Source organism: Halichoeres trimaculatus, unplaced genomic scaffold (genome assembly GCF_033239565.1).
Source record: "Halichoeres trimaculatus isolate MK-OKI-2021-1 unplaced genomic scaffold, fHalTri1.1 fHalTri1_scaffold_11, whole genome shotgun sequence".
Classification (NCBI taxonomy): domain Eukaryota; kingdom Metazoa; phylum Chordata; class Actinopteri; order Labriformes; family Labridae; genus Halichoeres; species Halichoeres trimaculatus.
This window is the reverse complement of record NW_027437189.1, coordinates 27,804,222-27,818,087: the sequence shown is the minus strand read 5'-3', so window position 1 is coordinate 27,818,087 and position 13,866 is coordinate 27,804,222.

Genomic DNA, 13,866 nt, shown 5'->3' with positions numbered 1-13,866 from the left:
CGCTCCTCGCTCAGGAGTCTCCGGCACGAGCTCAGGGTGAGTGCGAGGTTTCCGGCCAACACTTTCAAAGTAAAAGTCTTTTGTTGCGTTTTAACTGTGAAGGCAACCAACGGAGTGAGGCCCCAACAGCAACAGAGCACGATTATTTTAGACGTTTGACAAATTATCTGTATAACAAGCCGGTCCATATCAAATGTAACACAATATCATTACAGGACTGTATAGTTTAATAAGTAGTGTGAGTTTATGCGGCTTATTGTTTACTGCTTTTTAATCTATAACCATTAAATAATAATACTAAATGTTTTATGTTCAATGTTTACTTTTTAAATTTGTAAATTTGTTCTTATCTTGTCTTTGGTGTTTTATAATTGTGTGATGTTTGATCTCACGTACTGCAAAACAAATCTCCCTACGGGTACAAATAAAGTAACCTGAACCTGAACCTGATAACCATGTGCATTTCTTCATATATTGTTTTACATTTTTTGAATGTGAATAATATAGTCCTGTTGGTGCTTGGTAGAGTTTCTTTGTAAATAAAGTTTCTATTTTTCGTTTTATTAATGACATTAAGGTGATTGTATGATTTCTTGGTGTCTTACAGCAGTATTTAATGTCTTTCTTCCTCAGAAATCAAAATTCTTTTTAATGTTTTAAAACCTGCATTTTTTAAACTAGTGTTCACTTGCTATCCATGTTATTCTGCCTGTGTGTTCTTAGCAATATTCTCTTAAACTTAAATGTTTTGTGACACAAGAATGGTTTAGGATAAAAAAAACAATATAATATAACACACACTTTGCGTAGCAGGAAAAAACTAAACTGAAACTATTTTCCACTTTTGTGAAGTTTTTGTTTTTTTTAATAATTTCTACATTTTATTATCTTTTAGTGTGTAGTGATTTTTTTAGAGTTGTTGGGTGAAATGTTTTCAAGAGAATAAATGTTTATTAATTCATCCTTTTAATATAAATCTCAATTTTTGTAGCAGTTTAATCATGTGAAACCAGGAATGAATGTACATATCCGATTAATATTTCTACATAATGCATCCGGTAGTTAGACATTTGGAGTTGAAAACTCACACAGAAGTTCATTAAAAAAACATGTTAACAATTTATTAATGTCCATCTGAGTCTAGGTCAGTCCACTAAAGTCTTCAAAACAGAGATTATAGATGACAATTAGAAAAACTCCTGACGCAGACTAAACAGCAACAGTAGCCATTTATCACTGTATTTTACTTCCTCGCTGTCATTTAGGTCCTGTGTACTTCTTTTCGCAACACCTTTAAGCAAAAAAAGGCAAAAATTCATCAAAATCTTCACTGAAATTTCAATATTGGTGACAAAATACATGCTTTTATTTTGAAGGCAAACTTCGATAAACTTCCGCCAAGTTTCTTTTGTCTGTCTTGACACCTCTGGGTGCTTAGTGTACCTCACTCCTCCCTTCAGTACCCCCTGTAACCCAGGATAGTAAATACGTCTTTTCCCCATCCAGGCGTCACCAGTCTGGACCTGAGCCACAATTAGATTGAAGTCTTCATGTTTCCTTATTAGCAGAGATATAAATGGAGAAAAACATTCTGTTTATATTAGACTTTGAAATGAGTGATATGTATGTGGGTGATACTGAGGGTATGAGTGAACTTAATTAAAGGGGGGAATCCCCAAGTCAGGGGGTCCAAACAGATCTAAATCTATTCCAGTTGCAAACTGATAACTCAGGAAAACCAAACAAGGTGAAAGATCAGATCAGAACGGTTGTTCTATTTTTCATCTTGTGTCCAAATTCCCAAGGATTTCCACTCATCACAAACTACCAGACTTCATACTACCAGCACCGGGCGAAGCACAACTTCCCTTCTATCATCTGAGTCACAGCTCCTGGTCACTGCTGTTTGGTCAGCTGTGGCTTCATGGTAGTCATAGTCTCTAAATCGAAAGGTTAAGGGGTTGATCCAGCTCCTGTATTCACATGCTGAAGTGTCCTTGAGCACGACACTGAATCACAAATTGCTCCCACTGTTGGTCAGTGATGTGTGGATGGGTGTGACTGTGTTAGCTAAACTGATGGTTCCTCACAAAAGCAGCCATCAGTGTGTGAATGTTATCAAATTTCCCCCTGAGATTAACAAAGTTTTTCTGATTTCTGATGCGGTGTGGATGAGTGAAAGATACTAAAAGTGTAAATGCGCTTTGAGTGGCTGGAAAGACTGGAAAAGTGCTATTTAAGAATTGGTCCCTTCATCATATTTTCATAAAGCACATTGCTTGCCATCTCATGGTTATTTAGACTATTTAGCTATCATTTTTTTAAAAACTCAAATGCCACAAATGACGGATGTGCAGCTCTTAAATTAAAAAAAAAAAAAAAACAATAAAAGAAAAAACGAATCATAGCCTAAAAATAGCAACTTTCTACTGGTACAGACAGCTTGATTTTATATAAACATAAGTCATGCTTGCCCAGGTTGAATGCTGAATTTTTGTAGGTTGTGGAAAAGAGTTAACACTTAAAATAATATGCATCATTCTTTAAGATTCAAACTCCTTTAAAATGGGCTGAAGATATGGCCTTGGGTGCTCAGGTAGAGAACCATCATCCTTCTCTGCTGTAGCCATCATAATCATCAGTAAATGAACAGCCTGACATCTGCTCTGTGTTCGCTCTGCAATCAACAGTGGAGATGAGCAATGTACAAGTATGGCAACACCACTCCATGCGGAGCAATTTATTGTCTTTCAGATCAGATTGAAGACAATTCATGATCTGGCATCAGAGAAAAAGAAGAATGTAAGGCAGATATCCATAAAAATTTAGCTGATTCAGAAGTAAGATAACTATTTTACTTTAAATGTAGTGGAGTAAAAGCAGTAAGGCTTCTGTGTTTCTGTCCACCTCTGTTTACTGAAAGTAAAAGTTTCACTTCTTGGCAGGTTTTGGATGTTTTTTTGGAAACCTGTTTCCTCTTAAATGGATCAAATGAACACCACACAGTCCCAGAGTTATGAAAGACTTATCTTCATTTTGGAGTTTATTCAACAGCACTTCTTTAAAACACAATTTTTTGATGGTTAAAATGATTATAAAATAACTTCAAAACTGAAATATCAAGCCATGCTTCATCCCACACCTCAAATAGACCTTCAGACAGTCAAAGCAATATTTACCCTCGAACTTATTCTCTGAGTTTTTGTCAAATGAGGGCAAACAAGAATTCCAGCTATCCAGGAGATTTAGGAAACGCTGGTTCACCAAAAGAGACCACAAATACTTTGCAGCAGTCAAACCGCTGGGAGTGCATCTTTGAAATTACACAGAGCACAAGTATTCCTAGAGTGGAAAAAGGTTTAAAGCCTGAATGTAAGCTGTTTTTCTGAGGTCAACCTCTCAGCCTTTCAAAATAAAGCAAGACTGACCCTGAGAAAGAGAAAAGAGCTTTCTGTTCGGCTGAAGAAGAAGAAGAGTGTGTGTGAGACAAACAAAACGAGACAAAGGAGGTGGGAGGCGATGAATGGATGTGAGCGGATGCAAGAATTCAAAGGTCTGGATTCTTCAGGGTCCAAATACTTTGATTGTTCCTGCAAGACACTGACAATAAACACACCCTTCCTCTTACACACACCTAGTAACCAAACAATACGGCAAGAGTGACTGCACTGCAGTGATATGTTTGCATTATGACAGCACTGTCTGACTTTTATATCACGGCAAATACAAATATTTAACAAGTAACGGCACGTTACCATCCTCGTGATTCACTCATTTTACATGTAATGACGATTAAAGGCTGTGTCTGGCCTCTGAAAACGTCAGCTTTTATGACCTGTTGCTAAAATTACCCTCCAAATCTCTGTGAAGCAAAGTTCTCAGCTCCATCTTGATCTATTTACACCCTGCTGCTACTGCACAACGGACATGCAACATTAATTTCACTGCGGTTTTGTGTACCTCCCTCCCAGTACTAAACAAGTCTTCACATGCACATTTTTTGGCCCCTGGAGCTCACGGTCATCAACACTGCTGATATTACTACATATGGGAGTTTCCTTCCTGTGCTTTTTCTTTACAGTCAGCCAGCAGTAAATCAGTTAGATACACACAGTGCACCCCCACCTGGAACCACTTGGACCTGGTGTGTGTGTGTGTGTGAAAGTAGTAAATAGCTGGACCTGCATGTGCACAGAGCCGTGTTTAATCTTTACGTTTGCGTGTGCATGCATGTGAACATGTTTCTGGATGTATTTCATCATGTTAAGCGTTGCGCAATGACAGATCACTGCACCTGACTGAAGCGTGTTAAACACAGAAACCTGCTGCTTGAGGTGGTATTTGGCCGAAATCCACAGATATTTCCACTTCACAGTCCCTGCATTGATGATTATGCATGCAGAAAGTGGATCTGTTTCTTCTCACACTCACATACCATCGTAGTCCTGCTGGAAGGACAACCACAAGTCCTTCACGGGGGGAAAAAGTGACAATAAACTTGACCTTCTGGATCCGGGCGGGGCGGCAGCAGCAGAGGGAGGAGTGGGAGGAAAGTTGAAAACACTGAGATGTCATGGAGAAAATGGAAGAGCTGACAACATTTTGTTCACAACTACATCGAGGGTGTGATTGTACAGGGATAAAGAAAAACAACACCTCCTCCGGGGGATTGTTGAAGCCTGAAACTCTTTTAAAGCAGCCTCGGTCGCTGCCTTTTTCTACAGAGCTTGTAACTTTGGCCCATAAAAGCTGCCTCGTTGTAATAACCCATTAAAATGTTGGCTGCAGAAGATTTGGCTTCTTGTCTGAATGCCACTGTCAGTGGTTAAATTCCACGGATCTAAATTTGCCAGTGTTTTCCCCCTTCCTGCCAGTTTATGGTATCTGAGGTTTGGTTTATAGAAACCCAGGGTTTTGTTCAGAACCAGGGAGGAAAACCAGCAAAGTCGCCACTCTCAAAATAAAAGAAAACTGGATGACAGAAGTCAGAGAGCTCTCCGTGTCCCATGCAAACTGTATTTGGCAAATGCAAAAGGTAATACAGTGAACAAGTGATGAGTCTGGTTTCACCCTGAGGGGATTTTAATTTGCATAAGCACCTGCTCATTATTGATGAGCTACTATGATGAATCTCATGATTCGAAATCTCAGAGTTCCGACCTGAAAGCGTCCCTGGCAAATTACAACTTTGGTTTGAGCACAAGAAATTCTCGTATGCAAACAAACCAACATGGCAGACATTAAAAGCATAATTCTTAATCATTTCAATCACCAAAGGAGCCTCAAACATGCTCACTTGAGTGAGACAGAGGAGGGGAAACTACGCATCAGGTAACTGAATCTTATACTTGATATTTCAGGGTATTTGTCGTTATATTGAAAGGTATTTTGTATTGATTAATGCATTGAAAGCTAGCTAACCCCGGAGCAGCAGCAAATGGTGCGCTAACATTAGCAGATGAAAAACGTCAGAGTGTTGAGGCAGGAGTACATTGATCTGGTACAAGGTCACGGGTGGGAAGTTATGAGTTCGACTGTTGTTCCAGTGCACTTTCACAAGTTACAGGTGGGAAAAACACAAGTTATGGGTTGCCTGGAACGCAACAGTATTTATCTGTAGTTACATATCACTATTTTTTTACCAACTCTTACCTCACTGAGCAGAGCCAATGTAACCTCACTAATTTTATTGATAGATTCTCAAGTTTGAACAGACCACAAACCACCAGAGTATTTCAAAATCACTTATAAAGTCCTCACAGGGCCTTTTAAGGTTTAAGTGACTTCTTAGCATTCTGAAAATTAAAATTCATCTTCTTGGCTCTTCTGCCATTACCTGAAATTCATTTTGCAGAGACATCTGGGGGTCCAATAGCTTCTCAGGCTGCTCTCACACAAACTGTCTGAATTTCCCTTGAGAGCAGCCTGTCAGAGTCAATAAGTAGAGGTTCGACACTGTGATTTGATATAACATATGTGATCTGGTTGTTTCGGTTTCCTTGGCTATTAAAAATTCATTACTGAGGTAATGAGGTTTGGACCAATCATGATGAAGTATTTCACCTAGATCAAGGTACAGATTACAAGCAAAACAGCTCCTTAATGTTCACTGTTAAGAGACAGGTGGCTTTCTTGAATGTTAGCTGGACTGTTTTTGTGTGTTTATTATGTTTAAAAAGTGCCATGTTAATGTGTTACATGTATTTTGAATAGCGTACTGAGCCCAAAAGTAAGACAGTGAAGCATTTCCATTTCTATTCTCACACGCCTATCGTAACAACAATTAAAGTAAAAATAGAGACAGAGGAGTCAGAGGGATTTCCCACCACAGGGGTGTTCAGAAAACCAGAAGAGAGCCAAGTACCCTCATCCTTCCTCAGCAACACTGACACATCGGCCCTGCATGCGTCAGTGGTACTTTCCTGCCTCCTCCGATCAGCATCCTGTGAGTCCACAGTGGGTCTCGTCCTTAAAGCTGAAGGGATTTCCTTGGCTTTCAACTTGGAAAATATTTTGTTTGTGATTTGCAACATGAGGAGAAAGAATCAGTAAAGTGATGAGTCCGTAAGATGCTGCCTCAGGAGGAAAGCGTTATCTCTCTGAGCTCCAAGAACCAAACCTCTAACTACATCCAGACAGAAATGTTCCATCTCTGCTTTTGTCTAAACAAATATGACAAGTTACATTAAACACAAGGAGCCGTCCAGCTCGAGGCAGGACCACATTTCACAAAATAAATCAAAATGTGTATTTAACTCTGGACGTAAGCAACCGCGTCTGCTCACTGTCTTGGGGTAAAAACTGGGTGTACAGCTCGATCCATCCCACTAGTTAGAACATCTGTTTTGCAATAATCGACAGTCAGTGAGTCTCAACACTGGTGAGGCCAACACCCACTGCAAGTTTCCACAGTTAAATGTCACAGGCTGCCTCTGGTTCTGCCAAGTTGGGTCGGTATAGCTGGCTCGGTTGTCTTGAGAGTTCTGTGCAGACAATGCTCTTTTTGTTTTAAGGATTGGCAGCAGGGCCTGATATCTAGATAACAAACAAAAGCACTCATCTTTTTGGCTCAGTATAAAGAAAAACTGATCTGGGCAAGTTGGATAGTATTTAAAAACAGATATCTGATAGCACAGGTTCAAAACTCAGAGGGAAAAAGGAGCTAAAATGTATAAAAGAGCCAACTAAACAAGTTTTTATGGATCATTTTTATGGGGCACCACAGTCTGACTCCTGTAGTATGTGAGAAACTTTGCCCCCATGAGCCCGTAGTGTTCAAGAAAGGCTGCATGTTTCCAAAATATCTAACTGATGAATCTGAGGGTGAAGAATTCAGACTAAACTTGAAAAATATAAAAGGGAAATTCTTTTCACAGCCGCAGCATGCCCCCAAGTGCCCTCTTGTTCCACTAAAAATAAAGGACTTCCATCCAAGCACAAACTGCTGAAAGCAACTTGAATGCTGGCCGTAAGCAGAGAAGCTCTAAAGTCTCACTTATTCAGAAACCACATGAGAAAGGTCAGTGTTGGTGACTCATGGATGTCAGAGTTCTGTGGGAAGGAGGATGGTAGGCTGCAGTGTGCCTTCTCACACACTCAGAAAATCATAACCCGGCACTGTGCTGAAGTTTGTTTGTGTCGCATCACGAGGACTCTTCAAAAATCATTTCTTCTCACTCTCTGGTCACATGTCGACACACCCAGTGATTTCTTTCAGTTCGTTCTGAAATCGTCCCTGCGCTGCACTGATGTGAAATCTGGCTCTTTGGGCTGTGACACATCATTTGGCTCAGGAAAGATATGAAACTATATTCCGATTCAAAACAGGCGTCATTTGGGAGAACTTCCTCAAATTTTACATAATTTGGATGAATGACTGGCATGTGTGAACATATACAGTATCAATGTGTTAAACATAAAAATACTAAGTCCTATACAAAGAATGAGATCATTTAAAATGGTGTCTACAGTCACACTGGGTTAGACTGTATGCATCAAACTCCCCTGTCTCCCCTATTTGCGTGGGGGGATGTAGAAGCAAGAAAAAAGAGAGAGTAGAGAAAATGTTTTTTGTCTTTCTGTTCTTCAGAGTGATACATTTTACTTTCATTTAATCCCAGGTTTAAATGAAATGAGATAGCTAATTTGCATGCAGATGGTAAGGCACTCTTTGTTCAGCTAAATACAAAAAAAATTTAAAAAAAAAAAAAAAACAAGCAACAACCTCCAGTCAAAAAAGTAAAAGGTCTGTGCAGAAGTGTTAAAAAGTGCAGTTCTTCAAGATCCACTGGTTGCAGAAATACCTCAAAAAGCTAATTTTAACAGCAAACATGTATATGTTTACAGCCTGTTCAATAATAGCTTGGGTCCTCGTACCTAATTTTTTTAGTGGCATGCTGTAAAAAATAAAAAAAGGATAAAATATATCATTATTTTTGAAGGTATTAAACTAGTGAGTTTTTTGACAAACTGTGAATCGTTGCAAAAGAGAATGTAAATAAAGACTTTTTGCAGGGTGCTGTAACTCAGTGACCTCGTGCCAGGCTTACTTACGCTTAAATATGACTAAATATTGCTCTAGCTATAGTTGCTAGGTGCCGCCCTGTTGGTTGTGGCTGCTTGTTGCAGCAGCTCTCTCTTCTTTGTCTGTTTCTTGAATTTTTTTTTCATCTCTTTTTCGTCATTTTTGCATTTGGAGTGGGTCTTTACTTTGTATGGCTCATTTGTTGGTCATGGACATCAAACTGGTTTTGTCTTCAATTATATTTTTACTATTTTTGCTCCTGTGTTTGTCTGGAGATCCTAAATGTAACCATGACTGCATTGTTTACATGTGAAATCAGCTGTTAGCAGCCTGTAGCATGTCAATGCTAACTGGTGTAAGGCCTGATATTCCCCACAAGGCATGGAGAAGGAGGAGAGGACTATGTGCATATTCTCAGGAGTGAGCTAAGAAGTGACAACATGGACCTGTCCTTCCATCCATCGTTATTGGGAACATAAAATCTATCTCCAATAAGATGGACGAGCTAGTCATGCTAACCCAGCAACAGAGGGGATACCAGAAGGCAGAGTAGAATCATGCTATTCACAGACATGGCTAACAGAGCTAACACCAGACACCAACGCCACATTGGAAGAGCTTCACCTGCTGTGAGCAGACAGGATCCAGGAGACAGAGACTGAACAGACTGCTGAAGAAGCTCAGCCCTGGACCCTGTGGAGGTGGAGACTGGCTGAACTGGACAATGATGGACAAGCTGTCATCATCTTTTTTCTTATGGACCTTGTTGCACTTTCTATACGCTTTCTTACTTTTGTTTTCTTGATTGCTGCTGTGACTCCTGAATTTCTCCTCTGGGATAAATTAAGTATTTTCTATTCTATTCTATTCTATTCTATTCTATTCTATTCTATTCTATTCTATTCTATATAAATCATCACTCTTGTGGGCTCTGGTCTCCTTTGCCTTTAAGGGTCACATGATGAAAGTATCATTACAATTTTTAAGACTCTTTCTTGTGATCAGACTCCTCACAGGACCTTTAAAGCTTCTTGTTTAATTATGCCTTTTGTTAGATTAACAGTTAAGCTAAAACAAACTAAATTTGCTCATTCATGAAGACTTAGGGCTGACTCATTCACCAACAACACATCACCCCTCCAACTGTTTTTCATACAATAGGCCTATCAGTTCTCTGTCTTTTTTCCAGATCATTCTTTCAGCCAGCTCTCCAGTGTCTTGGCCTCGGTGGATAGCAGCTGGATTCTTCATTCTCTCCTCCCTTTTGTGATCCCTCTCCCACTCTTAATGCTCTTCACCCCACACAGCTGCCTTCCACCTTCAGTAACACTCCTTTATACTTTATACACACACAAGCACGCACACAAGTCCTCACACGTACACTGACGGGGGAGCACACGTGCACATACAGCATAGATGTGAACATGGGCCAATGCATATGCACAAAAAGGGAACTGAAGTCACTTTTGTGGTATGTCTTGAGGTTTAAAGAAGCAGGGATGTGTTGTAATTACAAGTGCATTTGAATGTGTTAGGGCAGGTTGAGGTGGTGGAGGGCCTGGCAGCCAATCAAAGATCAGGTTTCGTGCAAATGAAACAAAACAACAGATCATACATGGTTGAAAAGAAACATGATCCCACCCAGTCAAACCAGGTGCTTGATATATGCGGAGGGTAAATCAGGCTATCATTGACATGGAGGCCAAGACTCTACTTCAAACTTTTACACCAACACCTGACCAGGTGTGTTGAGCATCCCACTGGATTTTAATGACAGACAAGATGACAACCCTGCTGTCCAGCCCATCCTGCCTGTTAACACAATCACCTGTCACCCACATCCGCTGCCTCCCCACTTAACCCTCAGCCTTTCACTTCCAGGCAAGTTCTGCATGCGCATAGAGTTACAACCTCTCTGTTATCACTGTCCCAACTTCCTGCTCTTTCTTTTTAGCCTATGCACACACAACACTCCCTCCTGAGTGCCCCACAGGTCGAACACGCCGCTCTGTCTTGGTTTCACTCAGCTCTCCTGCTGTCGAGAGCCAGGGTGACAGAAAGGGAGAAGAAACCTGACATTGTCTGTTAGTGATAAGGTATGGGGGAGTCGAGGGGGTGTTGTGTTTGAACTTGTCTGCTGTGAGCTCTGCCTGTCTGCCTGTCTGCCTTTCAATGAGTAATCCATTGTAGGACTGAGCTCACACACATACACACACGCTGGCAGGTTGTGTGACATAGCTCAAGTACAAGAGAGAGGAGAAGTTTTAGCCTGGGGGAGATTGATGGGTGCTGTGGGAGACAGGGAGGCTGCTGGTTAGGTTAAAGAGGTCGTCTTATGGAGAAGTTGCTCGGGCTTCTGTGCTTAAAAAAATGTCAGCCAGATTGACCAGGAGGCAGGAATCCAGACCAAAAACTGTCAAAACTCTTCTCTTTTTGTTTGGAAATCTCTGATCATTGTTGGTTTTTGTCAGCCAAGCTTGGAGGCTTGTTCAAAGACTGCTTGGCAGTTTCAATCTGTCAGGTGTTGCAATGCTGATGCATTTCAGGATGTGATGGATGGATTGCCAAAAAATTCCCCTTTAAAAAGACAAGTAAGAGTCCAAACCCCTGACTGCCCCATCCAAATCATGTTCAGTGCAAACTTGCAAATGCACGCATGTTGACACTAAATCAAGATGATGGACAGTCTGGGAAACCTATGGAGTAGTTTTACATGATTGGCAGCTCCCAAAAACTCTTTATTTATCCTAAACTGATGTCCAAGAAACCCTTCATTTCAGCATTTTTCATCTGCTGCCCAAAAGCTTCATTTTTTTCCAGTGAGCCATGCTCTAATTTAAATTGAGGAAGCGATGTTTTCTCAGCCACCAGAGGGAGCTCTAAAGGATTTAGGGAAGCTGGCATGCTGCAAAAACTCTATGAAGCACACCAAAATGAAAATAATGACGTCTCACTTAAGGAAATGATACATCCAGAGTGCACATGAATGCAGAGCTGATTTAAAGACTTCTTTTCTTGGCTGCTAAGAAGTTGACATCTGGAGGATGACATCAGCAGAGTGTATTTTTGCTGTGAACCGAATGAGGAAAGTATTTGAAATATTTAAATGGTGTTGCATTTGAGAGCCATGTGTTCTGCAAGTGCCGTGCACAGAAAGACTGGGAGTTAACAAAAAAAAAACCACACACTTACACACACATACACACGCACACACACACTCTTCATTCAAAAAAGTCCAAAACAACATCTGTTGTTGCTGACAGTTAACAACTATCACAGTTTGTGTCTCGGGGAGTAGTGCAAAGAAGTGTATGAAAGTGATGCATGAGAAAAGAAAAGATGAAAGAGGAGAAGAAAACATGAGCCTGGCGGACAGATTAGATACATGTGGACAACTTTATAAAGAATCTGAAAGCTTGAATATCAATCATCAGTGTTTTCTGGCTAAAGAGAAGGAGGATCCAAGTAGTTAAAATTCCATATATAAGAGCTTCACAGTAAAAGTCACTATAGAGAAAACCTATAGATCTATCAATAAAAGTAGAGCAATGACTAATTGTAAAATGTCATATTTTATTCACACACCTTTCCTGGCACTTTAGAAGTTGTTTTCACACCTGTTCAGTAGCCCCATTGGCTAACATGAAATGCATTAATGTAGATGCATATGATTGGATGTTTCTGACTTTCTTTTATACATTTTAAACTCATCTTAATTAGAAGTTATCTGAAGTGTGTTTTACTATGACCCTGATGAAGGCGAGACCCTGAAATGATCTGACATAAAGTTGGTTTCTTTTCTAGGGATGTTCGATACCACTTTTTTTAAGACCAATACCAGTATGAGTACTCACCGATACTGAGTACCAATACTACTAATTCTTCTGAGACATAAAATTTGAATCAACAGTGACACAAATTTTGATCAAAGACAGCACAGTCCCTCTGGCATTATGTCCAAAAAAAAAAAAAACACTTAACCACTTTCTCGTTTTTGTGATAAATATTTGAAAATGTAATATTAAAAGTCCACAATAAAACTAACAACTGTCACAGTTCAAGTATTTTTTCAAGTAAACTGAAGTACAAAATATAACAGTTTAACTGTTAACTCTCCCTGGTTCATTCATGTTGTCTGAACAGGACCTGACCCCTATTTGCTGTGTTAAACTGCAGCAAGTAGCGCCAACTACTGGCAGGGAGGAATTAAGATTTTCTTGCTTTGTGTATCGGCTGCTGATACCAGCAGGCTTCACAAATACCAAAACCTTGAAAAAACAAAGTATCAGCCTGATACCGATACCTGGTATTGGTACTTGCCCATCCTTATTCTTTACCACAAGTGCTGCTGGAGTTATGATCCTTTTAGACTCTGCATCTGAGTGTCTTGGAGGTAACTGCAGCTGTGTCAGAATCATCTGCAACAAACTTGTGAATATCATATTCCTTTTTTACTAAGTCACTTCAGATAAATACTGCTTAATGTTAACACTTCACCTTGAACATTAAGTTTAATGCCTTGAATTGTTTAGGATATTTTAGCCTCAGAAATGTCAGAACATTCTTCTGAGTAAAGGGCAAATGTGATGATGTGTAAAACTTTGGATTAGAGGAAAAAAAAATTAAATCCAATAACAGCTTCACAAACTTAAAGCACCCTGAACAACAGTGACGTGAACGTGGTTTACAGAAGAGCAGAGGTGTAAAAACAGCTCTGCTTTTATGTGACAGTCAGCAGGAGTTCACTTCGAATTTTCCCTCCTAACACTTCTTTTCAACACTCAGAGTTTTCAAAGTCAGACTCTGGGCTTTTATTTTTCCATGATTACAAGTCTGGGCAAGCTGAAAAGGTCAGCTCTATGAAATGTTTATAGATCGTTTCCACAGACCCTCTCTCTCTTTACCTCCTATCTGTGTATCATCAGCAGTGAGTTGTATATGTTGTACTTACTGTGTTTAGTATTGAAATCATTATTTATTCGGCGTATGAAAGGGACTCCAAATAAAGATGAATAACTGTTTATCTTAGATAATCGAGCTGTGGTTTTGCTCCTCATGACGTCCTGTTTATGACACACTAGAGACAGTTTAGTAGGCTGTATAAACAGGATGCCTTCAGGAGAGAGACAAATCCAGCACCCCGAGGTTTGGAGATTCCTCCCTGACAATGCCAGGATATTATTTAGACAAAGTACCCTCTCACAGAACTAACAGTTCCTGCAGACAGAGAGACCTGGTGGAAGTTTGATCCCCTTTTGTGCTCTTTTTCCTGTGCTACCTTAATCTCATGTCATTGTGCAGAACTCAGACTGGAAAATGTGAAGGGAGAAGAGAGCCGTGCC